This window comes from Herpailurus yagouaroundi, unplaced genomic scaffold, assembly GCF_014898765.1.
Source record: "Herpailurus yagouaroundi ecotype Mexico unplaced genomic scaffold, PumYag 159, whole genome shotgun sequence".
In the NCBI taxonomy this organism is placed as follows: domain Eukaryota; kingdom Metazoa; phylum Chordata; class Mammalia; order Carnivora; family Felidae; genus Herpailurus; species Herpailurus yagouaroundi.
In genome coordinates, this window is record NW_024412400.1 from 74,200,580 (window position 1) to 74,225,819 (window position 25,240).

A 25,240-nucleotide genomic window follows, 5' to 3' on the forward strand; every position below is an offset into this window, starting at 1 on the left:
CTGGTCTAGGTCTCAGGATTGACAAGAATGACAAGTTGGGCTTGGCCTACTTATTTCTACAGTAGCTTGAAGGAAATGTGTGTAACTGAAGATACCTGGGAACACCTAGGCTTCCTCAGTTTTGACCTCCCACCTAGAGGGGGGAAGCCTCCAGGTCTGAGGAGCCCAGAACCCACTTCTTCATTTGTTTTGTTTTTTGAGAAAGTAGTAGAAGTGTATAGTTTTTATAGAAAATCCATGATTTCTTTTTCTTTTTTTTTTTTAATTAATTTATTTATTTTGAGAGAAAGAGAGCATGCAGGGGAGGGGCAGAGAGAGACAGAGAGAGTGAGAATTCCAAGCAAGTTCCACACTGTCAGCACAGAGCCTGATGTGGGGCTCGAACTCATGAGTTGAGAGATCATGACCTGAGCCGAAACCAAGAGCTGGACGCTTAACCAACTGAGCCACCCAGGCTCTCTGGAAATCTATGATTTCTAAATATTGGTATCTCATATATACATGTTGGCCTGTTGTACCTGGGCCAGTTCAGCCTCAGGGTGTTGGTCTGTGACCTCTGAGTTTCCAAGCTCTCATTTTCTAGGTAAAAAGCTAGACTTCACTAGTCTCCTTAGAGGTCAATGCTTATGAAACACAAGGTGGAACATGCTCCTTTTCATTACTTAATCTGCTCAGCCTTTTTATGTTTTGAAGAATAAGAAGGGACCTGTACTTAAATAAAAAGGAAGGCATGACTAAAATGCATTACACTGTTTTATTTCAATTTTTTGGTTAAATTAAACTGAAAGAAAGCATTTACTACATAGTCCATGGCATTTTTTTTAATGAACATATATTGTGATTTTTAAAAATTTTTTATTTTTTTAATATAATTTATTGTCAAGTTAGCTAATATACAGTGTATACCGTGTGCTCTTGGTTTCGGGAATAGATTCTTATGATTCATTGCTTAACTACAACACCCAGTGCTTACCCCAACAAGTGCCCTCTCAATGTCCATCACCCATTTCCCCCTGCCCCCCATAAATCCTCAGTTTGTTCTCTGTATTTAAGAGTCTTTGATGGGTTTGCCTCCTTCTCTGTTTGAAACTACTTTTTTTTCCCCTTCTCTTGCCCCATGGTCTCCTGTTTCTCAAGTTTCTCAAGTTCCACATATGAGTAAAAACATATGATATCTGTCTTTCCCTGACTAATTTCACTTAACATAATACCCTTCAGTTCCATCCACATTGTTGCAAATGGCAGGATTTCATTCTTTCTTACTGCCAAGTAGTATTCCATTGCATATTTAAACCACATCTTCTTTATCCATTCATCAGTTGATGGACATTTGGGTTCTTTCCATGATTTGGCTATTGTTGAAAGCACTGCTATAAACATTGGGGTACAAGTGCCCCTATGAATCAGCATTCCTGTGTCCTTTGGATAAATTCCTAGTAGTGCTATTGCTGGGTCGTAAGGTAGTTCTATTTTTAATTTTTTGAGGAAACTCCACACTGTTTTCCAGAGCAGCTGCACCAGTTTGCATTCTCACCAACAGTGAAAAAGGGTTTCCATTTCTCCACGTCTTCACCAACATCTGTTGTTTCTTAAGTTGTTAATTTTAGCCACTCTGATTGGTGTGAGGTGATATCTCATTGTGGTTTTGATTTGTATTTCCCTGATGATGAGTGATGTGGAGCATCTTTTCATGTGTCTGTTGGCCATCTGGATGTCTTCTTAGGAAAAGTGCCTATTCATGTCCTCTGCCCATTTCTTCACTGGATTATTTGATTTTTGGGTGTTGAGTTTGGTAAGTTCTTTATAGATTTTGGATTCTAACCCTTTATCTGATATGTCACTTGCAAATATCTTTTCCCATTCTGTTGGTTGCCTTTTAGTTTTGTTGATTGTTTCCTTTGCAGTGCAGAAGATTTTTATCTTAATGAGGTCCCAATGGTTCATTTTTGCTTTTATTCCCTTGCCTTCAGAGACATGCCGAGTAAGAAGTTTCTGCAGCTGAGGTCAAAGAGGTTGTTGCCTGTTTTCTCCTCTAGAGTTTTGATGGTTTCCTGTCTCACATTTAGGTTTTTCATTCATTTTGAGTTTATTTTTGTGTATGGTGTAAGAAAGTGGTCCAGTTTCATTCTTCTGTATGTTGCTGTCCAGTTTTCCTAGTACCATTGGCTAAAGAGACTGTCTTTTTTTCCACTGGATACTCTTTCCTGCTTGGTCAAACATTAGTTGGCCATACATTTGTGGGTCCAATTCTGGATTCTCTGTTCTATTCCATTGGTCTATGTGTCTGATTTTGTGCCAATACTGTCTTGATGAGTATAGATTTATAGTAGAGGCTAACCTCCAAGATTGTGATGCTTCCCACTTTGGTTTTCTTTTTCAACATTACTTTGGCTATTTGGGGTCTTTTGTGGTTCCATATAAATTTTAAGATTGTTTGTTCTGGATTTGAGAATAATGCCAGCGCAATTTTGATTGGGATTGCATTGACTGTGTAGATTGCTTTGGGTAGTATTGAAATTTTAACAATATTTTCTCTTCCAATCCATGAGCATGGAATATTTTTCCATTTCTTTGTAACTTCTTCAATTTCTTTCATAAGTTTTCTTTAGTTCTCAGCATACAGATCTTTTACATCTTTGCTTAGGTTTATTCCTAGGTGTTTTATGGCTCTCAGTGCAATTATAAATGGGATCGATTTCTTCATTTCTCTCTCTCTCTCTTTTTTTTTTTTTTTGCTTTATTATTGGTGTATAGAAATGCAACTGATTTCTGTACATTGATTTTGTATCCTGCGACTTTGCTGAATATCTGTATCAGTTCTAGCAGCTTTTTGGTGGTATCTTTTGGGTTTCCTATGTGGAGTATCATGTCATCTGCAAAAACTGAAAGTTTGACTTCTTCTTTGCCAATTTGGATGCCTTTGATTTCAATATATTGCGATTTTTATTTGTTACTTTGCCTGTTGTTTTAGTTAAAAAGAAAGGAAATAACTTATTTTGGGTAGTATCTATTTAAGGAATAGTTAACTAAGTAATGGTGAAACTTTACAAAGTGGGGCCTTCATTTATCCTGGGAGGTATAACACTTGCCATAGGAGGGAACGGCTCTTTGATTTAGGTGTTGAGTAAAACGACCCTAACAGTAGGATCAAATCATATTGGAATGGACTTTAATGTCACTGTCCTCTCTGAACCATTCAGTTCCATAACTGATCCTGTTAAGATCATAGCCTGTATTTGCTTCAGGTGGTGAATACCTTAGAATGCTTGTTTCTCTCTGTTTGTGAAGTCGTATAAAGCAGTTGAAGTTCATGCAACAAACTTCCACTTATATTAGAATGATGCAAGATTAGATGTGCTGGTGAATGAAATCTGCTTTACTGACTTTGATTTATTTATGACATAAACATTTATTGAGAACCTACTATTGTATTGAGATTCAAGATCACCAAAATAGCTGATAGTTGTGCAATTTATAGCACATATATGATAATTAAAATTATATTTTCTCTCCTCTGCTCTCTTGCTGATAGCAAACTATGTGTCTCAGGTGCATGATTTGGGAATAAGAGAGATAGGAAAAGCGCTTTGTGGGAAGCTCTTCTTTCCTTGTCTAAGCCTGCTGAAGTCTCTTAAATAGTCTTCCACTGCCAGTTGGAGACTCATTTATAGGCTTGCAAGGGTGTCCTGAGAAAGTCTTCATGACAAGTTTGAGGAGCATCACTGCAAGGTGTCAGATGAGCTCATTCTGGGTGCAGAAATTTATATAACATTAATATCAGCGAAAAGAAAACCAGTGAATACATTATTATCATTAAGGTTAAAAAATCTAAATGTTTTGTTAATTGAATTCAGAGTATTTGCCTAGAGTGCTATGTGCTTTTTGATTTTCCAGTTCACACTTCAGTGGTGAATACAGAAGACAAAATTAGTACAGATCAAGTAACATGGAAAAGAAAAAAGAGACAACACTAGATACAGAAGCAGACAACAGGAGGAGAAAACTCAGGCCTTGGCAAAAGCCACATTACCGAACAGTAAGTCTTGCCCATGACACTCTGTGTTACAATAGTGAACTCTTACATGGCATGTAATAGATTCCAGGCAGTTCTACAACTTTATATTTGTCATGGGTGGATGCATAAAGAAAGGTACACAGGTAGATAGATAGATGAGAATTTAAGTTAGTTTTACAAGGGTTTTTTTCATTTTTTCCCAATAAAGTCCATTTAGAGATGAGTAAAGACCTCACTCAGGTGTCATTGAGAAATCTCAGTTCTCAAGCATCTGTGGACATTCAGTCACTAAGCATGTGCCTAGAAGGAGTTAAGCAGTTAACCATCTTTCAGGATTGAACTGCCAAATTTCACCTGATTCAAATCCATTGGCCATTAAAACTGTTCAGAAATGATTAATCTTTGCTCTACTGTAAAACACATGAATGTCTTGCATTGTCAAGGGCTGTCAATATGAATGGAAATCATCATAGTGCTGTACTATAACAAATAGTCATTTGAGTTTTTAGACATTTGATATCAGGGAAATGGTTTTTCAGCGTCCATAATTGGTTATGCAAGATGTGTGTGTATGTGTATGTGTGTCTCTGTATATGTACGTGTATACATTAACATGTATACCCATGCATATGCCCATGTGTGCATGTTTACATGTAGCTGATGACTTGACCAAAGAGATAAAGATGAGAAAACTGTTGTAGGGTCTTAAAATCATTCAAAACTTACTGTTGCCTTGTAGACAGAGCACTGACAAGAAAGCTGGAATTTCTTATGCCTAAGGTACCTAAAACAGGAAGAGGGAGGCAGCCTACATGTGAGGATCAAAAGGTTCTAGGTGGGGTGGAAGGAGAATGCAGAGACCCAAAGCTAAGCAAGGTGTGACACATTAGGTATAACAGTGAATGATGAGGGGAGAGTAGCAGGGCTTGCCAAAGGCTGTGAAAGGTGGGAGAATGACATTGGGCAAAGAGGGAAATAGAGGCGATTGACCAGCATGACCTTCTCGTACATGAGATTTGTTTTGTGTTCCTGGCTCTTTTCTCATTGTTTTCTTGGTCCTGTTAGGGCTTGACTTGGTAGATACTGGCCCCAGGTGATTCTGAGAACTCTGATGTACATATTTTAAAACGAAACATTATGAGGGAGATAACTTTATTAAGTAGACATTAACTACACATTGAATTGGGTTTTTGGACCATATTTTGACGTGTAGTCCCCTTTTCCCTCTTTTCCTCTTTGTGCTCACACGAGATTACACAGTTACAGACTGTATTTTTTTTTTAAAAAGAGCTTTAAATAAATTCTTCCAGATGCTAAAGCCTCTATGCTTCAAAAAAAAAAAAAAATACAAGTATACCAGGAAAATTCATACATCAATTCATTGATTCAATAAATATTTTCTTAGACTTTGCGCTAAGCCCGAGGGACATGGCTGTGAAGAAGTCAAGGGGCCTGTCCTCCTAGGGTTTACAATCCGGTGGGGGAGGGTGAACTTTCTATTTCTATTCTTTCCCAGGTCCTATCACACACACTATTTGAATCAGTCTTGCCTGTTTCAGAATCACACATCCAGTATGGGAAATTCAGAAATTCATTTGGGAGTAGCAGTATTAGAATTTGAATTTGTCTCTGCATCCAGTCAATCATAGAATTCCCAAATGTAGTGTCTCTTTTTGACAATGGGATAGGCTTTCAGGACCAGATGTCAGTGTTGATAAGCCTATAGGCAGTGACTCAAGACAGTGTCCTTCATATTTATGGGGGAACATAAATGTTACTTTATTCCCCCATCTTTAACGCACTCGACTGAATGAGGGGATACTTTAATAGCTAAAACAAAATTGTTTCCATACTTACCTCAGCTCTCATAAAAAGTTTGGGTCATTTTTATCAAACAACTATATTTCTTAATAATGTAAGTGAAGTATAGAAAATTTAGTTTTGAAGCAGGATAAGAAAGAAATATAATGCAGTTTTTGAAATCAAAGGAGATTTTCTTGTTTCTGTCTCTCGACCACGGCTCTCAACCCAAGTGTCTTGAAGGAACACATGATCAGCTTTTCCATCTCCACTTAGTTCAAAATCTACATGTAATTATTAATAATGATTTATAATTCTAAAGAAAATTTTTCTGATAGTTCAAGGTACTTTTAAAAGACAGGCAACTTGGGGCGCCTGGGTGGCTCAGTCGGTTGAGCGTCCGACTTCGCTCAGGTCACGATCTCACGGTCCGTGAGTTCGAGCCCCGCATCAGGCTCTGTGCCAACAGCTCAGAGCCTGGAGCCTGCTTTAGATTCTGTGTCTCCCTCTCTCTCTGGCCCTCCCCCCATTCATGCTCTGTCTCTCTCTGTCTCAAAAATAAATAAATGTTAAAAGATAGGCCACTTTCCAAAACCTGGGGAACCCCTTACTAGAAAGGATTATAGTTTAAGAGACCAACCTGCCTTACCCTAGTTGATCCATGTTTTCTCTTTATGTCCATGCCTGATTTTTAAGGCACAATAGATCTTCAAGGTCTCTAAACATAGCATACATTTATGATGATTCCTTCATCATAATTTGGGCCATATGACCCTTCTGCACCCATTGAGCTAATAGTTAACTGATCATTTGGCTTAAGAATTTCATTTAAAATAGTTCTGGGGTGCCTGAGTGGCTCTGGTTAAGTGTTAAGTGTTCGACTCTTGGTTTTGGCTCAGGTCATGAGCCCACAGTTTTGTGGGTTGTAGCCCCACATTGGACTGTGCACTGACAGTGTGGAGCCTGCTTGACAGTCTCTCTCTCTCTCTCTCTCTCTCTCTCTCTCTCTCTCTCCCTCTCCCTCTCTCTGCCCCTTCCCCACTCTCTCTGTCTCTGTCTCTCTCAAAATAAATAAATAAACTTAAAAAATTTTTAAATAGTTCTGAAGATAAAAAGGAATAGAAGGAGATGTTACTTGGCTCTTTTTGTCAGATATCCTCCATTTATTTTAGAAGTGCTTTTTCAAGGAATGGCACCAGGAGTGTGGCCACGAAAATGTATACAAGCATTGGCTGGTGGAACACTGAGGGGTTGAGGGAGGCAGGCTCTGACTCTGTGTCCTGCTTCTGCTACAACCTGGTCAGGCAGCCTTGGGCATACTTAACATCCCTCTTTCCTAGCAACTCATTTTGTTTGTCTTGACAATGTAGGCTTATGAAATGGGGTCCATCTATGGCTGTTAGTGTTTCAAGGATTGGGTTTTGGGTGATAGGTGTCTGTAAATCCCCATAAATAGCATGCATAATTCTGTTTTTGGACATTATTTTCTTCCCACTGGGTCCATAACTTTATTCAGAGTCTCCAAAGGCTCTGAGATCCTTAAAAGAACATTTAGAGGATCACTCAAATCTTTTCAGTAGGAACATTCTATGGCCATTGGCTGTCTGTGTTCATGTGTGTGCACGTTTTCTTCTAGACTATAAAAATGTGTTTGGCCTATTTGAAGGAAAGATTCTGATGAGGATATGGCTTAGAAATCCTTCTAGAAGGCCAAAAGCTCTGATGCTGAGACATGGCTGGAAATCCCAGTTCCATCATACATAGCATATATAGGTATATATATATACACGTGTATAGGTATATAAATATATATATACGTGTATATACTCATATATGTAAAAGTACTATATACATTGCATTAAAGGCAGCTCCAAGTTTTCCAAAGTGGTTGCTTAGAATGTCAGTGTCAGACCTGACAAAGCTTTAACAACTTCAGCCTCAGTATTAAGCCAGTATGTATTTAAAAATCTTTCCTAATAACAATTTGTTTTAGATATGTCTCTTATAAGTAGCATATAGCTGTTTTTCCCCCCAACTTGACAACCTCTGTGTTTTAACTGATTAATTTAATTACATTTGTAACTTATTTAATTATATTTATTTATTTAATTGCATTAAATGCATTTATTTAATTGCATTTATTTAAATTTATTTTTATTACTTGTATATCCTGTTTACTATGCTTTGTATGCTTTTTTCTAATTTCTTATTTCTTGCCCTCCTTTGAGTCGACTACATTTTTAAAATTCTTCTTACCTGGGTTAAAAGTTTTAGAATCTATTTCTAGAGTTTTAGTCACTACTCCTAAAATTTTAACACCCAATTTATATGCTTTTAGTTTACCTTTGGCATTCTACTTCTTCCATTTGTATTTCTTTTTATTTCAGTAGTTCTTTCAGATTTCTTTAGCATTTTTTGAGTGATGATTTTTGCATATTATGACCTCTTTAATCCTTATTTGTCTTTCACTTTTGAATGACAGTTTTGTTGGTTATAGAATTCTAGGTTGACAGAATTTTCTTTCAACACTTTGAAGATACTATTCAATGATTTTCTTTTGCTACTGATGAGCAGTCCATATAGTGCTAAGTAGCTAAGATGTCTATTTTCCCTGATTGCTTTTGATATTTGATCTTTTCCATCGCTTCTCGGCCTTTTGGCTAAGATCAAGTGATCTTTTCCTTTGACACTCTACAGTTGCACTCTGAAATGTTCTGGGTGCAAATTTGATTACATGTATATTGATATTGATATTTATTTATTTTTAATTAATTTACTTAGTTTTAAGTAGACTCCATGCCCAACATGGAGCTTGAACTCACGACCCCCATATTAAGAGTTGCATGCTCTACTGATTAAGCCAGTCAGATGCCCCTATGTATTTATATTTTCAGTAAAGTGCTATGCTGTATTAACTGTCTTGACATCTCCCCCAAACAATAAGTATTGATACAGAATATCTTCCCATGTCTATAAATATTTGACTACTCTGTCAATTTCAATTATTGCATTTCTGGGGCCCGTGGGTGACTTGGTCAGCTAAGCATCCGACTTTGACTCAGATCATGATCTCACAGTTCATGAGTTTGAGCCCCACATCAGGCTTTGCACTGTCAGTGCAGAACCTGTTTGGGATTCTCTTTCTTTGCTCCTTTCCCACTTGTGCTCTCTCTCTCTCTCAGAATAAAGAAATAAACTTAGAAAAAAGTTAAATCATTGCATTTCTGTATAGTTTGAGATTAAAGTATTTAATCTCATTTTTTATTTGCATGAAATCATACATACACATATGCCAGAAAAAGAGGTCATAATGTCTATGTAAGTATTGGACACTGCTGATGTGCTGAGTAGCTTACCCATTCACTGAAGCCACTCAGGCTGTGTTAAGGACTGCAGACTGTATGCATCTCCTCCCAACTCTATATTCAGTAATATCACTTTGGTCACAGTGGGAATATTTACACTATGAAAATCGACTAATGCTGCAAATCAGGGATTTTTTTTTCTGGAGAATTTTTTCTTTTTTTTAATTTATTTATTTTGAGAGCGAGAGAGAGAGAGAGCACATGCATGAGTGGGGGAGGGGTAGAGAGAGAGAAAGAGAGAGAGAGAGAGGGAGAATCCCAATCAGGCTCTGCACTGTCAGTACACAGCCCAACATGGGACTTGATCCCATGAACTGTAGGATCATTACCTGAGCCAAAACCAAGAGTCAGAGGCTTAACAGACTGAGCCACCCAGGTGCCCCCTGGCACATTAGTTCTTAAACTTTCACCAACACACCACTAGTTATCGTCCTTCTAGTAGAAACTTGTTACCTTTTGCCAGCATCGATCATACCCATCTTCTGTAAGCTCAGCCTTGCTGAGATCCAGAAACACTCATGACTTCTGCAAGAAGTCTGTTGGTAGTCTCAAAGTCTATTAACGAGTGGGCCTTAAAATCATTCATTCATCTGTTAGTACATTTGTCTAATGAATATTTTTGAAGGCCTAATATGGACCAAGGAGCACGGTGGGCAGGAAGAACACAGATGACCAAGAACAGGACATCTAACAAGTCAAAAGTCAGTTTTAATCGCCAGTGTACCTTCTCTCTACCACTTGGCATGATCATTCGTTGGGCTGTATTGCTAAGGCCTAATGTGCCTCAGCCTAATCTTCCTGCATTATGACATCCATGTCAACTAAATGGGGGGGAAGATGTGGCCAGAAGTATGGCATGGGTTGGTTGCTTTTGTTTATAGGCATGAACTTCTCTTAGCAAATACTGCTCTAGCCTTCCAGAATAAAGAGTAGCAGAACCCACTGTTTATCCATAAGCTCTTATAACCTCATCAGGCGTCTCCAAGTAAACAATTTTAATTAAGTTTTCATCTATAGAATTATACATTTTGAAATAAATTTTAGAGGTTTGGGAATTGATTCCTACTTACCATAATACCAAGAAGACTACTTAAAAATTTAAATTTTTGAGACATCAAGTACTCTTTCAAAGTTATATTTTGATGAGTTCAGGATAAATTAATAAAAAACAGATGAATGAAGTTATTCTGGAGTTCACATGGGCTTAAAAATTAAGCTAGATATATTGGCAAAATATGTTTTGGCTTTTGCCAACTTTCCAGATTTTTTTAAGAAGTTTGAAACATTTTGTTGAGCTGAAAATGTGACTGAAACTACTAATGGACTATTTAACCAGCATAGTGTCTGTTAAAACAATATTGAATTTTTAATTGAATTGATTATTCCACTTTTATGAAGATATGATAAAGTTAGTATCTTAGTTTACTAAATTAAAAACAAAAGGAATTACATGTTTCATAGATTAATTATAGGTGTCTCACAATTAATGTGTTAGTAACATAAAACATCAAAACTAAGATCCAAGTTTAGTTATTTATGAGGCCTTGTAAGCTCTTCAAAATATTAAGCCGTTATGTAAATGATTGCATAAATTAAGAAAACATGAAAATTCCAAGATGTATGTTACAATATTTCCTAAACATCCATAAACCTGTGAAGCAAATCTATCTTTCACATTCAAAGTGGTTTGAGACAAAAACACGAAAAATCTTGTTCAAAAATCTTGAAGAAGCCATTCAAAATATTAGGAGAGGTGTCAGAAGAGAAAAATGTGATTGCCCAGAGAGTTTTTCAGTGAGCTCAAATGGTAACGAGCCATGGAAGAATGGCCGAATAAATGAGGATTAATGCAAAAGGGGCACAGTTTTGTTTAGAGGCTAAAAGAAGGGTTAATTTTAAAATGCATTAAGCTTCATGAAACACTGAAGACCTCAAAAAGGACGTTGAAAGCAAGAAGAAAAAGATGTCTAGCTTGAGAATGACAGACTACCAGTGACCCTTGAACAGCATGGGTTTGAACTGCATGGCCCACTTATACACAGATTGTTTTATAGTACAGTACTATAAATATATTTTATCTTCCTCATGGTTTTCTTACTAACATGTCTTCTCTAGCTTATGTTATTGTAAGAATACAGTATATAATACGCATAACATACAAAATATGTGTTAATCGACTCTTTATGTTATTGGTAAGGTTTCTGGCTGACAGTAGCCTATTAGTAGTTAAAGGAGTCAAATGTTACATGTGGATTTTTGACTGTGGGGGGGGGGAGGGGTTGGGAGATGGTGTTGGCCTCCCTAACCCTTACATTGTTAAAAGTTCAACTGTAATATTTATAGAAGGTGGAAAGAAGACAGATAAAATAAATGCCTTTCTTCCTTATCAAAGAATATAGTATTCAGATTCAAAAATGTAGGGTAAATATTCTAGACAGAACACATGACTTAGGATAGGATAAAAAGTTTAAACAAGTCCATGCCTTTAAGTAGATTTGTGCCTCAATTTTTGAGTGATAATATGCAGGATGATCACTAGGTCTACAGATGTGACTACCAGTCCATTCTGACAGAAATTAAGGAGATGTTGCCAGGAGTGGGGCCAGGAGAGAAGAAATGAGCACATGCTGTTGTTGTTAACGAAAGGAGAAACTGTTGAGCTACGAAATTATAATGCTGATCCTGGGCAAGAATTGAAAACAAACTAGAAATCTAATGATTTCTAAGCACCTAATGGAAAAGCTGAGTTATTAGTTGTCAGAACCAAATACAGAAGAAACAAATACATTGACAAGCTGTTACCTTATTCTCCGCAAGATGATACAGTCTGTCATTAAAAACCTGGATGGCAGAAAAGTTGGCTGGATTAACAGCATGTCTCTGTGATTATGGAGAGAGATTCTTTAGAAGACGAAAGGGTCTTAACCTTGATCCTGTTCTGTTCAGTGTCTATTAATGACTTAAATGAGGGCATATATAATATTCATCACATTTGCAGAGAAGTCCAGATTGGGAGGGAAACAGATGACAAGTGTAAAAAGATAACCAATTCCTGGAACTATGGGTTTAAATTAACATGATGAAAATTAACAAAGAGTACTATAAAGTTATGGGTTTAGGTTAAAAAAAGAAAAAATCAAAGCCTAAAGGAGGGGTTGGGAGTTGGGCATGGCAACAGTTTGTGTGAAATGTGGCTGGACCATCTCAGTCACTCTGTTTCCTTATGAAAAGTCAAGTCACCCCGTGTTGCAATGGTCAGAAAGAACATTTTGATTAGGGTGTTCACTTTGGGGGAGGAAAGTAGTAAGGATGGGGATGATTCTTGTAGTTAACTAAAACTGGTGGCTGGTTGAATGAATGGTCGGACCTACATCCAACAGGCCAACTTACCTGTGAAAGCGTGGAACAGGCAAAGGATTTTGAACAAGTAATGTTCTGGAACAATTCCTGAATTAGACTGTTGGGTGCCTCTGTGTTTTTGAAGAAGTCCCATAACTTCTGTTAGCCTCAGTTTCCTTGGCTGAAAACTGAAGATAAAAATACCTGCTTTGAAGAGTTGCCATGAGGATTATTGACGTGTAAGAGACCTCTCTCGGGGTCTGCCAGGTGTGTGCTTGGGAAATAGTAGCTATTAGTATAATAATGACCACTTCACTGATTCTGGGCCATAGAATTATGTGTGGACTTCACAGATTAGGATGCCCTCATAGTTCACTGGTCCCCAGGAATAGGGTACATATAAACAAGATTAAGAAGAGTATGAGGACACCATCTTTATGAAGACTGCACTCAGTATCAGATTTTTAAATTTTGATGAAAGTGGTCTCTATTGGAAGCAAATGTTATTTGATACATATATCTTAAAGGAAGAGGACACCCAAACTCTGAGGTTTAAGGCTGCAGATGATGGCGACTGATTTGAGACTAGGTGCTAATGCTAATAGAGATTTAACTGCTAAGGATTTTTAAAGGACCATTAATGTTTTTATTAGTGCTCTGTTACAAAGCTCTACGGTTTTTGAGGGGTCTGCCTAACCTTATTTCCTGCATAGTCTGTTATTTTTCTTTTTTTCTTTTTTAAAAAAAATATTAAATTTTTTTCTTTTTTTTTTTTTTTTCGAGAGACAGAGAGACAGCACGAGCAGGGGAGGATCAGAGAGAGAGAGGGAGACACAGAATCTGAAGCAGGCTCCAGGCTCTGAGCTGTCAGCACAGAGCCTGATGCGGTGCTCAAAATCACAAACGGTGAGATCATGACCTGAGCCGAAGTTGGACGCTTAACTGACTGAGCCACCAGACGCCCCAAGTCTGTTATTTTTCACTTGCAATTTTGCAAAAAACAAAGTTTTCTTCAATTACACATACATTGTACTATAACAGAAATGCTGTAGATGGAACGTAGGAATGTAAGTGAAACCTGATATTTACCTGATACCTTACACAGAAAGTAGTGAGAGAGAACCTTGGTTTAAACCTTTGAGTAGCTGGGTTCTAATCTGAGCTCTTCTCCCCTTGGCTGTGTGTCATGGGCTGACTTGTGTATCCTGAAATTATAGTACTATCCCCAGTACCTCAGAATGTGACTGAATTTGGAGATAAGGCCTTTAAAGAGATATTTAAAGTTAAATTAGGTCGTTAGGGTGGTCCGCAATCCAATGTGACTGATGTCTTTAGAAGAAGAGATTAGCACACCTACAGGCTCAGAGGGAGGACCACGTGGAGACACAAGGGGAGGAAGGCGATCTAGAAGCCAAGGAGAGAGGCCTCAGAAGAAACCAACCCCTCCAGCAACTTGATCTCAGACTTTAGCTTCCAGAGCTGTGAAAAAATACATTTGTGTTGTTTAGCCTGAAAGGGCGGGCCTACGCCAGCTGACTCCATCTTGTTCCGTGTCCTTCACCTTGACCACACCTCCTCCCCTTGAGTAACCCCCCCTCACCTGCCTAACAGGACTCGGACCCTTCCCCAGGACCCTTCCCCAGCCAATCGGCTGAGGCCACAGCCATTACCTCACCAACTGCCCCTAGGCCCCAATAAAACCTTTGTCCTTTTGAAACTCGCTCTCTTTCCCTGGTATCTCACCGCTGCGTCGGTGCAGGTAGGGGATTGAGCTCGAGCTAGCTCGAATAAAGGCTCTTTTGCTTTTGCATCAGACTTGGCTCCCTAGTGGTCTTTGGGGATCACGAATTCTGGGCATAACAAGCCAACCAGCCCATGGTACTTTGTGATGGTGGCCCTAACAAACTAATGTACTGTGTAACTCTGTAAATTTAACCTCGTCGAATTTCATTTCCTCATCTTTAAAATGTAGATTATGACATAAAAATTGGTGGCATTTTATTTTTTTAGGTTTATTTATTTATTTTGAAAGGGAGAGAGAGCATGAGCAGGGAAGGGGCAGAGAGATAGGGAGAGAGGGAAAATCCCAAGCAGACTCCACACTGTCAGTGCAGAGCCCTACTCAGGGCTCAAACTCATAAAATCATGAGATCATGACCTGAGCTGAAATCAGGAGTCAGACGTTTAGCCGACTGAGTCACCCAGGCGCCCCTAAAATGGGTGGTACTTTAAAATAAACAAATAAAATAACCTATTTCATATGGGAGGAGGGAGGGGAGATGAGCAAAAAATAGTACTGAATCATGGTGGCTTTTATATTTTATTTCCCTAAATGTCTGAGAGGGAAAATATATGTATATCTTGACTTGAAAAGACCAAAAATGCTGTGTTAAAACTAACTAAATAAGTGAATGGTAATTATTTATAGGAAAAATTCCCAGTAGTGTGATGCCATCAATTAAAGAGTACTCCAAGGGAATTTCAATTATAATTTGATCCCCTCGCCCCCCCAAATTTCAATTTGCATAAATCAGCTCTTCAGAAACACACCTATTGCATAAATCAGGACACACCCGCACTTGTTAAATACTCGAGGTTTGATTTATTCAAAGATTTCAAATGCTAAGAGCGGTCTAGGCCTGCCATTATTGTGATGCATGCATCGGCTGCAGTTGATAATCAGAGCTGTGTTGGGCATTCCACTTTGCACCTCCTAGGGCACCAATTTTCAGCGACTGTTAGAACCCAATAGAAAAATCTCACCTAAGATTCATCTGTGAGCTAAATTACAGGGAAGCCATTATCATTCATTTTACATGCACTATTGTTCTGGGGTGTCAGCCGAGCACCTCTAGATCAGAGGGAAGAATTTTGCTAGCTTTGAGAATCCTGAGTTGAAATGGTCAACCAAGGTATTTCTTTGTTCTTCTGATCAAAAAATCTTCTTAATTGAACCAAAAGGGTAAATTGAATCCCCACTAGATGCCTCGCCCTGGATGCCTGAGTTCTGGAGTGGAGATGGAGGAGTAGATATTTAAAATCTGGTCGGAAGAGACCAAACAAATACCAAACAATTAGAAATCAATGAAATGTTAAGTTATATGGAATTAAGTGAAAAGGGATTTCAGAGAAGGGCAAGAACGGTGTAAACTTGAGGAAGTGGATGAGGCTGAGGGAGGAGGAAGAATTTGGATATGGAAATTTGAAGTAGAGGATACATTGGAGGTTATTTTGGGGTGGGTGCAATTTGAGGGGAAGGTTGTAAGCGTGTGTTGCATGTATGTGATCAGGCGCTGCTTTCTGCAGGGAGTGGTGAGGGAGCATGAGCAAAGGCATGTAAGTGAGGAACCTAGATTCCGTGCATAATGAACAAAGAAAAATCTGGCTGTGAGAAAAAGATGTGCAGTTCCATCCCATTTATTGCCAGGATTAAGAATGTGTTCTTTCTAAATCCTGAGAATAACCTACAATATTAAGCATTACCAGCCTCATTTTGCAGATAAAGGAACTGAGTCTTAGAGAAATTAAGTGACTTGCCTTCAGTCACACGTATTAAATGCACAGCCTCCAAAGTCTCCCAGAGGTTGTCTAGGCGTAGTGGAGCGTATGTAGGTCCGAGTGGGAATCACAAATGAATGGATGCTGCTGGTCCCCACGGTAGCATCCACTTTGCCAGCTGCATCCCTCAGCTGCATTCATTCCCCGGGAGGATACAGCCCTCGAGACCTTGGCTAATGACCATTATGCATGGGGTACAAAAGGCCGGCCCCTTTGTTCAAGCTGGAAACCACTTTGTGATGTGCTTTGTGCTCCAGAGCTTTTTCATGGGCTCCGACTGAAGCTCATCTGAAGCTGAGATCACATTCTTGTGTTCTTCTCCCTCCTCTCCATACACTCTGTATTTCATCCTTTACTCCCTTTCTGCTGAGAGCACTCCCCTGATATATCAAACCTTACTAAGACACAATCATTCAGCAGATAGGTCTCAAATCGTGTTTGGGATGCGCAGTGTTATCACTGCTGCAAGTGCTAACACTATGTTGTGCGACCATCACCTGTCCGGCAGCCTGTGCCGAGCAAACAGTGGGAGTGGTGATGGTGACCACCTACAGCCAGCATGGATATGTTAAGCACTGCACCTGCATCTTTGCACCTAAAGCTTACGACTAACCCTGCAAGTTAGGTTCTATGATAATGCCTGTATTCATATATATTCATAGATGAGGAAAATCTGGTCCACAGAGTATATGTATGTATGTATGTATGTATGTTACCTGCTTGTGATCACACAGCTTGTAAGTTGCACGGTCAGGATTCTAACACACTTGTGTTTAAAGTCAAAGTTATTTCCAAAAACTAGTTTGTGCACACTGGCACGTGTACCTTACTAAATGTGTAATTGACTGAAATGCTTAGGAACCATGGCTCAGCACAGACAGAAACAAGTAGTTCCACTCCGTATTGAAGGGAGCACCAAGTTATAATGGTGGGTCCAATCTAATCCCTGAAATGTGTCACTATAAATACAAAATGATTTGAAGTCTACAGAGCATAACAGAAGATGGTAAAGTGGGCAGAGGGGTATGAAGTAGTCAGGAGATACAGTGACCACATAACTGATTGTTCAAATTGGAACACTATTGAGGATGGTAGGAGAGGCCATTAGTAATCACACGAGGATAACAAGTGTAAGCCAAGACTGTAGCAAATGAGGATGTATGATCACCGCAGTAATAAGAGGCAACAGGGAGCTATAGTAGGTTCTTGAGCAGGGGCGTGAAAGAATTCTTCTGTCACTGGTATGCAACATGATGAAGACGAAGCCTTGGAGGTGAGAGAACAGCAGATAGTAGATTGTTCTAGCGCTACAGTGTGTGATGTGTCTGGGTTTCTGTCCTGGCTTCTCGTTTTTTCTCTAGTTCATCGTTATGAAAATAGTCATCCTTTCTGGACCTCAGCATGCTTGGCAGAAGCTATCAGCCAATTGTCTCCAGGTGATCAGAACTCTGTCCAGGTACTTCTGACCATTGGATCTAACCAGTGGACTCTGCCTTAGAACCAAAATATCCTGGCTCTGTTCCCTGGAACACTGCATCCCCATGGGGTGTCCCAGGCCCTGCAGGGACTTGTAATTGTCCCCACGGACACTTTTGCATGAACATGAAGGGGAGGATGTGTGAGGATGCACACCTGCCATGAGACACTCAGGGTTTCTGCCTGGATAGATTTGTCCTAAAGGTCATTTCCCTCTGGGCTAAAGCAAGAAAGTAAATGGAAAAGGTTTGTATGAAAGGTCTAGGGTTTTTGGCTTTATGTTCCTCAGAGTTTACAGCAATCCTGGGTTAAATGATGAGGCCTCCTACCCTCATGTAGGGCCTTATTGCTGTCTTTTCACCTGGGGTTTTAAATCCATTGTGTTACCTTTACAGAGTTAAGATTAAGGTCAAGAGTTCTAATCATGTGGGTTTCAGAGGGGGAAAATGAATAGAGGACCTGTTATTATCGATGGAGAACTCCTTTGTAAAAAGGTAGACTATGGACTTGCAGCATTAAAGAGAGAGAGAGAGAGAGAGAGAGAGAGAGAGAGAGAATGTATCTCCAGCAAATCTCCAGGGTCTGAAGAGATCAAAGGAAAAAAAAAATTAAACATGTAGCCTGTGTCATTTGGAATTGAAACACAGGGTTTTTCATGAAGCAGCATTCTGTGCCCTGGACCTTGGGAAAATACTGTCTCTTGGTCTGCTTTCAGGGAGAATAGAAGAAACAAGGAAACCGAGGAATAAATGAAGCAAATTTAGGGAAGTGCCCTTAGGGTGTGAACGTGGGAGTTTGCCTCTGAATGCAAGTTGATGGTCCAGGTATAAAGAACTTGAGCTTGCGAGATGGGCCTAGAGTGTATTCGTGTGATTTACAATGTAGTGAAATGCACCCAAAGCTTGGAATCCTACAGATGAGGGCTCAAATCCTAGAAATATCATTTAATGATCTTGGGACTTTGGATAAGATCCCTAACCTCTAAGCTCTATATTCTGTAGCTATAAACTGTCAGGGGCAAACAGCACCCCCGAGGTCATCAGGCCATGTAAATGAAGTGCTGTTTGTCACGTCTGGAGTGTGGAGCCTGGTGCTCAGTGAAGGGCAGCTTTTGCTCAGACAAGGCACTCATGGGCTGATTTCTGCCTCCTCTATGCTCCTGTACTACTCTGTATAGCCCACTCTTTTTTGTTTTTTAATTTTTTAATGTTTATTTATTTTTGAGAGAGAGAGAGAGAGAGACAGGGAACGGGAGAGGGGCAGAGAGAGATAGAGAGAGACACAGAATCCAAAGCAGGCTCCAGGCTCTGAGCTGTCAGCATAGAGGTGGACATGGGGCTCAAACTCACAAACCATGGGATCGTGACCTGGGCCAAAGTCAGGCATTTAACTGACTGAGCCACCCAGTTGCCCTTCACAACCCACTGTTAGGGCACGTATCATACCATCTTATACTAGTTGTCTTGTGCCTCCTCCATCATATCACTTGTTTCTCCTTGTATTCCAGAGCCTGGCATACAGGTGCTCAGAATATATTGCATACACATATATATATATATATTAATATATATGTATATTAATTATATATTATATATATGTATATTAATATATACATATGTAAATGCATATGTATATACATATAAAATATATATACATATATGTTTTAATAATAGCTTCAAGGCAATATTCTCTTTAAATCTTGAATCAATAAAGTTTTTGTTCCTTTTTTAAAGAAGAGGCTATCTAAAAGTATAATTGCATTTACACGTGTTTTTTTTTTTTTTTTTTAAGATGTACACTTCCAACGCCATTTCCCCATAAAAAACAGGAGAAACTCACAGAGCTCCTTTTCGTCTGGGGTCCCTGTGAGGATTAAATGACTCAGGGTCTGTGAGGGGCTCGGCACAGGCCTAGTTCTGAGCAGGTGCTCAGTAACCACTTGTGGTCATTTATGTTCAACTAGCTGTGTATTTGCTATTATAGAGAATAGCATTTGAGGTCGCTTGATTGTAATTTTTGTTTTTTAGAAGATACGTTTATGTTAAGAAACCTAATAACATGCTCACTACTGATTATTTGGAAAATATGGACAATACTGATTCCTCAGCTTACTGAAGGGCTTCTTTTTTGAGGCTCTCGTGGAGTGAGTTTGGTGAGCAACACTCATCTTAGAAGACACGAGAGAATCGGAGGCCAGAACTGGGATCCCCAGACAGACCTGTAGATGTAGAAGCCCTCTGGTCCAGGGCCTTGGTCTGGGCTTGGAGCACATTTTCTGCTGGGATTCCTGAATGGCTTTGGAGAACATTATCAGTGAGGGGCCCAGCTACATGATGTCTTTCAATCCAGTCTGTGTTTCCGAAGCTGTCTTAATGGAACCCGAGTGTTGCTCTGGAACCTCTGGTACGGGCCTGATTGTCCTGCCACTGCTAGAGTCCGCATCTGCACTCAGACTGCCTGGGTTGCCATCCAGCCGTCTGCTGCCTGACCCCTGGTTCGGGCGAGGTTAGTCGAATGTTGATTTGTAAAAGCCTGTAGGGTCAATTAGGCTATGCCCACATTTATGACCACTCTGTTGTCTCATCAGCTGTTTTAAACACATTCTCTCATTTTAAACCGCTCAACCAAATGGAGACCCTGCCCTCTCTCCCACTCATCAAACTGACCCTTTAGTAGCGGAACCAGTGACTGCATAGGAAATGTCCCATTTGGCTGTGTGGCTGCAACAAACCCTCACTGTCTTCTCATTCTTTCCACAAGTGAAGAGCATTACCAAGGATAAAACAACAATTACATTCTCTCAATTCAATCTCAGAAGGAGCTTCCAGGGGTGCCCGGGTGGCTCAGTCGGTTGAGCACCCAACTTTAGCTCAAGTCACGATCTCATGGTTCATGGGTTTGAACCCCGCATCCGGCTCTGTGCTGACAGCTCAGAGCCTGGAGCCTGCTTTGGATTCTGTGTCTCCCTCTCTCTCTGCCCCTCCCCTGCTTTCACTCTCTCTCTCTCTCTCTCTAAAACAAATAAACATTAAAAAAATTTTTAGAAGGAGCTTCCAGATTGGCCCTTCCCATCCATCCTTATTGTCTAGCCTTCTTGAAGCCGTATAAATGTGCTCATGCCACCTTACAAAGTACTGGCCATCTTGTCCCAGCTCACACTTCCCATCTCACTTCCTGGATGGAGATGTGGCCAGTATCCAGCTGCCCCAGGCATTTTGCTGCCCAGGAATTTATCACAGTTGTCCGTAAGTCCATGTCTTTCAAATGTTGTTCTCTTTGCCTAGAATATTCTTCCATTTTGGAAAAATCTTGCTCATCCTTCATTGCCAAACTTGAAAGTCATAGCCATGGCACTCTTTGTTGACTCTGGAAAAACAAAGAATTATCCACTCCTTCTCAATGCTCTCAGAGTTCTCTTTTTTGTCTCTGTTAGGGCCCTTATGGTGTATTTACACGTGTGCCTCCTCTCACTGAACTGTGGGATTGAGAATGGCAGAGATAGCTCAGATTCAGAAGGCCATCCCTAGAACCCAACACCTATTAGGTGCGGTGTTGGAGGAACAGCTACTGACTGGATAGAAGATTCTTTTGCTCATATAAAATGGGCTTTACACTGCTGTACTTTGTGATTTAATGTAAAATGGTAAACTTTAAAGAGGAAAAACTTTCCTGACCTGTTGCAACGTACAGCAAGAGATTTTATTGCTTATTTCTGTTCTCATCTGCCATATGGCTTTCCATTCACAAACTGCTCTAGTGAGAATTACTTTTGCAGGTAATTTTCTAATGATTGTCTTGGGATAAACAAATTTATCAGACTTGTTTGGCTAATGTATTCAAGGAGGTTCACAGGGGAAAAGATTAATCATCTAAGAAGCAAGCCGGTGTCTGTCATTAAGCGGAAGAGTCCAGAGATGATCAGAGCTGAGCGGGTGGTTGCTATGACTGCAGATACTTTTCTCTCCCTTTGTGAGGTCAACGGCAGCTCCCAAGCTGATTGGCTAAAATTAGATTATCCTGCTGACCAACCATGGGGAGTTAATTTCATCAGAAAGAGTGAAATGGTGGGAAATCCTGCCGTGATGCTACAAAGGAATTTTTTTTTCGAAACCCACAGAGTCCAAGTTTGCTTCTATTATAATTAATATGTACTTTGTAATAAAATAATTTAAGGAAAGCAGACAACAGCATTTGCCTATTATTTTGTATATCCATATAAGCTTTAATCTGGTTTGTCCTCAAACCAACTCTAAAAGCTAAAGTAACTTATTTTTTCCTGTATTACCTCCATAACCGAAGACAGTCATGATGTGTGTGTTTATATGATTGGAGATAAGCTAATTGCGGAAAACAAAAAAGGAGCTGGCACAGTTAAAGGTATTTGCTTACAGGGCTCTTGCCCTAGGGAAATAGCATCACAAAAAACTTTAAGCAGAAATACCTACCTTTGGATGGAGAGCATCATTCAAATCATTGAAGGGAATCCTACCCTCCAAAGGGTTCCCTCCTAGAAGTCCTATATGGCCTATCCTCCAGCTTTCCACTGGGTACATCTTTTTTCCTAGGAATTAATTACCATTGGCCTAGATTATTTATTTCTGTGCAGGAAAGATACAGAATGAATCTTAGAAACAAGACTAACTTCAGGTTCTGCTGAGCTGTAAAACTAAGTGGATGTGAAATACAAATCAAGGAAAACCACCCCAGCATTTATTTGTTTCTTTAGCTCCTGTGTGACTATGGAAATAAAATATGATTAAGGAAGAAATGGAAAAAGAACTAATGTTGAAATTATGGGCAATATGCATGCTTCTATCTGTGTGATTGTCAAATCAACATATTTTAAAAATCAAATTAGCTTGTGGCACATTCTGTGCCAAAGGGTCCATAAGGAGGGACCCAAAAGGCCATATTCCTAAGAGCCACGTTGTGGGGAGTCGGGGATCATTATGTACATATAAAATGTAATGAAGAACTCCAGGCAGCATAAAAACACTGTCAAGCAATAGCTTCAAGCAGGAAGCACTATAGGAATTTCTAGGAAGGAGAGGACAATAGCACCATGGCTGAAGTCATCCAGATCCAGGCATTTCTCCCAGGGAGAGAGGAGAAAGATAAATAGATCCCCATTCTGATGTGTGTACTATTAGCACGTCACTGAGGATTTAGAAAACAAAGACAGAGCACCACAGTTCCATCACCCTTATAGTAATCATTATAGTAAGCTTATCTGTTCGCTGCTTATGTGGTCAGCCATAGCACTCATTTACCTCCCTACAGCACTCCTAAGGCATCAGCTATTTTGTTGTTGTTATTAAATTTATCATCACATTATAGTTAATATGAGGAAATCGGTCAACAGAGATGAACCCACGTAACTTTACACAATTTACAATCTGGGAAGCCAGGATTGGGAAGCCAAGTTTCTCTTGTTAGCATTTTTCTGCATGTGTCTCTGAATGTTTGACATAGGTATTCATCACAATGTGCGTGTTTTGTTACTTTTTCCACTTGTCATTATATAAATTTAATAATCATTTTTGGTAACTGCACACAATTTCGTTGAGTGGCTGTACCACCATTACTGCACATTTCATGATCGCTGAACTTTTCATATTTTCATATTTGAAAAACATTTTCTATATAAAACTCTTTTATCTGTCCAATATTTAGGCCATTAAGGTTAATTAATTCCTAGGAAGGAAAGAGTATGAAGGCTTTTCAAAAAACTATGTTGTCAAATTCTCTTGTCAAGAATATAAGGATGCTCTCCGTTGACCACATCCCTGCCAGCACTGGGAAGAATCATTAATAAACAAAACCAAAGATGTAAATGGATAAGCAATAATGAACTTCCTGTTTTAATATGCTTTTCCTGACCACTGATTAATTCATTTATCTTGGAATATATCAGTGGGCAAAATAGGTAAGCGATCATTGTAATGCCCGAAGTTCCGAAACCTCCCACAAAAGTCCACCAGAGTGGTGAGTCAAAGCCAAGCGGCAAGGGTCGTTTATTGCAGGTTCCAACCTGGTCCCCTGCGCACTCGTCGCCGGTGACGCAAGAGGCCTCGATCAGGGTTGGTACAGCGTTTTTATAGACAGAGACAAATAGCACAGGGGAGGTTTCAAATTATGAGGGGCCTGATTGGTTGATTTTAAAGTAAGGACATTTGTTGTTCTCTGATTGGGCGTCCTTTGTCCGTCCTTTGGCGGGAAGGCTTTGTCCGTTACTTGTGGTGGGAGGAAAAAGGGGGAAGGGGGAAGAGGGTAGGGTAGGTGGGGAATGTGCTTAAGCAAGCAGGTTTACAGAAGCGAGAAATGCCGGCTAGTTTATGTACAATTACTCATTCCATTACCTATCAGACTACATTTAGGAAGGTTTACAACCCATTCTACTACACAGCGGGTTACATTCAGGAAAGGCTTCACAATGCTCGTAGCAAACAGCAAGCAAAACAGACTTCTCAGCAATTGTATTTCTTATCAAAGATCCATAATAAGCAGAAAAGAGAACCTAGCTTTAAACTAAGGCAGGGCTGTCATTTGGATTGTTCCTTTCAATCATAAGTCTGTTTACTAATTCCACTCAAGTATTTTTATTGGTCATACCACTCTGGCGGCATGTGGAAGGAAGACCAGTTAGAGGGGGGAAAGAGTTGAGGAAGGGAGGCTGGTTCCCATTCTATCTTAATAGGATGAATAATCTAAACGTTCAACTGAGTAATTTAAAAGTGACAACTGGTGCATAGAAAATATAGTGTCACAAGTTCCACGAGTTATTTAGATATTTAGTTCTAGTGGAATTTCCTTATGAGGAAGATATTATCCAAGTCCCCAACCCAGGCAGTTACATTTGATAAAATCTTTGTAGGTAGAAGTGAGAGATTTTCAAAGCTCATCTTCACACTCATTTCTCTTCCAAACTCTTAAGACTGAGGCTGTTGGGTTGTCATGTTGAGTAGCTTCAAACTGAGGTAGCGTGTCAAGCAGGAGTGATGTGGTTCTGGCGAGAGATGTTGAAATCTGAGTTTTGTAGCATAAGAATAAAATTGATGCAGCTCTGTCTCATGGCTCCCTCCCCGGGAGGGAGGGAGCTACATTTCTGGCTACAGTGCAAGCATCATACAGCCAGATGGTTTGTTAGAGTGTGGCTGTCACACAATGAGGGGCTACTTGAAAGCAGTCAGATGGTAACACAATCGATTATTGTCATCTTAGAGAGTAGACAGTATGAAACCAATCATACTCTGTTTCTAGACAAAAATAGCTCAGAAGATGTTTTTATTCTGAGATCATGCATGCTGGATACACACACACACACACGCACACACACACACACACACATATTTAGCTCAGTGCCTGGTACAAAGTAAATGCTCAGTAAATATTCACCACTTTTGTGATTTACATTATGATTGTTTTATTTTTAAATTGCTGAAGTGAGATTTCCCCCTCATACTCTAAAGGCACCTAGAAATGAAAGGAAAAAAGGAAGAGCACTGTGGAAGATCATGAAAGACCATGAATCAGCAGGCAGGATGAAGGGGGGGAGCTATTTTTAGGATGGGGTTGCTGCTGGAAAGCTCAGAGGAAGGAGCAAGAAGAATAAAGAGGCTGATGAGGAGGGCAGAGGGGAGATCAACGGTTAACTGTGTGGAGTTTCAAGAGCAAGGAAAGGTCCTGG

The 25,240-nt window shown here is 39.7% G+C and overlaps 1 long non-coding RNA gene across 4 annotated transcripts in view; it reads left to right on the forward strand.

Moving 5' to 3' along the window:
• Nucleotides 1–25,240, forward strand: part of LOC121034046 (uncharacterized) — a 56,570-nt gene that overhangs the window by 10,714 nt on the left and 20,616 nt on the right. For all 4 annotated transcript variants that reach the window (XR_005792260.1, XR_005792261.1, XR_005792262.1 and 1 more), the window contains one exon: nucleotides 3,895–4,036. This is a non-coding gene — a long non-coding RNA (uncharacterized LOC121034046). The remainder of the gene's footprint in view (nucleotides 1–3,894; nucleotides 4,037–25,240) is intronic.